Raw genomic sequence first — 1,878 nt, forward strand, 5'->3', positions numbered from 1 at the left:
TCATAAAGTTTTATGTGGAACAGACTAGAGCATGTCTGTCCTTGAAAAGCTCTTGATCAAGAATTTGGGTGGAGGAGGGGAGAGTGGGTTGTCAATGGTGATTGAAATTTTCTGCAGTGTTAAGCTGGTGCTTAATAAGAACGAGTAATAATAAAAAAATTTCTAACATTAAAAAATGGCCTCCTCCCCTACCAGCTCCCTGCCTAGAGTGGGGACAAAGTGGGGCTGAGACAGCTGGGGGAGACCTTGAGCCTCAGGCCAGCCCTGCAGGGAGGAGGGTAACGGGGAGGCAGGGCCCAGCCCCCAAGTAGGGGGCACAGAACAGCTGAGGGAAGTCCCCCTGAAAAGACTCCACCTCCTCACCAGCACTCCTGCCCAGGGCAGGGAGCCCACAGCAGCAAGGGGGCCCCGGGCCATGGCCAAATTCATGCTTAAGAAGCAGCTGGAGTGGAGGCAGGATAGACACGCAATTATCTGGGCAGAATCAGTTGGAGTGGGGGCCTGGGAGGACCCCATGGGCCAAACTCTGAGGTCACGGGAGGGGGCCCAAAGTGGAGCTCATGAGTGAGATCCTGAGTGAGTGGGTCAGTGGCTGGGCCCTTTCTCCAGCTGCCTACAGCCCCTCCAATACTGCTGCCAGGGGCCCCTGCCAGCAGGGAAATGGGATAAGAAAGCAGCCCACCCCTGCTGCAGACAGGGCCAGGTGGCTGAGGCCAGGAAAGGGCTGGCCAGGTCTTGCCATCTGCCCCAGAGGCCTGTGGGAAGAGGACGAGGTCAGGAAGTGTGGAGACAGGGGCTCAACCGGCTCAAGATGGTGCTACACTTGCTCGTTGGGTTCCCCATGAACTAGGGGACTGCACTGGGGGCCAGCACTCTGGTTAGACAGGAGGCAGCAGCTTCTCAAGAAATCCTTCACAGCTGCCATCACCTGGGGACAGGAGCTGTGCATGACACCCTTGAACTGGACCCTGGCAGGTGTGACAACAGACCGGAGCTTCTCGGCTGTCAGAGCCCCAAACCGTACAGGCATCATGGGGCCCAGTTGCCATGGCACTGAAGGATGGCCAGGTCCTTGGCACTGCCATTGGCTGCCTGGAGGAAGGCCCAGTGCAGAGGCAGCCAACAGCTCAAAGCCACGATGCCAACCAGAGGGTGGGGGCAGGTGAGGGCTGTGTAGAGAGACAACGCTCCGCCCTGTGAAAAGCCTCCCAGGACAATGTGACTGGCAGGGATCCCATTCTTCATCTCGTGCTCAATCGAGGCCTTCATGTTCTCTGCTGCTTTCTTGATGCCAGCCTCGTCCTCTGGACTCAGCCCCGTCAGTTCATACCAGGAGGGCATCACCATCTTCATGCGGAGTGTCACAGGGATCCTAGGCGCATGGGGACAGATGTACTTGACGTGAGGGAGCTGGGTGGTAGAAAGGGCATCAGCCCAGCTGTGCCCTGTGTCTCCACGCCCATGTATTAATAAAAAAATTACCAGAGCCGACTCCCACTCAGCTCCAGACACAGTGGCAGCGTCGGTGAGCAGGGCACAGACACAGTGTTAGCACACACACACCACAGGCCTCCACGGTGGGGGCCTCCGCTCCCCGGGGCTGTAGGGACTGCTGGGGCGACGCTCGTCTTTCTCCCACACAGACACACACTCTTCCCCGTCGGCCGCCACACATATATTTATTTTCTTACACTTCCGGAGACTGCAAATCCAAGATCAACAAATCAACATGCCTGCATGGGTGGGGTTTTTGTCTTTTTTTTTTGTTTTGAGACAGAGTCTCACTCTGCTGCCCGGGCTAGAGTGCTGTAGCGTCAGCCTCGCTCACAGCAACCTCAGACTCCTGGGCTCAAGCGATCCTCCTGCCTCAGCCTCCCG

General features: G+C 57.2%; 1 pseudogene; it reads right to left on the minus strand.

Annotated features, from left to right (window-relative positions):
- Positions 1-830: 830 nt before the first annotated feature.
- LOC105806726 lies at positions 831-1,600 on the minus strand (annotated as a pseudogene).
- Positions 1,601-1,878: the final 278 nt, after the last annotated feature.

Source organism: Propithecus coquereli, unplaced genomic scaffold (genome assembly GCF_000956105.1).
Source record: "Propithecus coquereli isolate 6110/MARCELLA unplaced genomic scaffold, Pcoq_1.0 Scaffold14436, whole genome shotgun sequence".
NCBI lineage: Eukaryota > Metazoa > Chordata > Mammalia > Primates > Indriidae > Propithecus > Propithecus coquereli.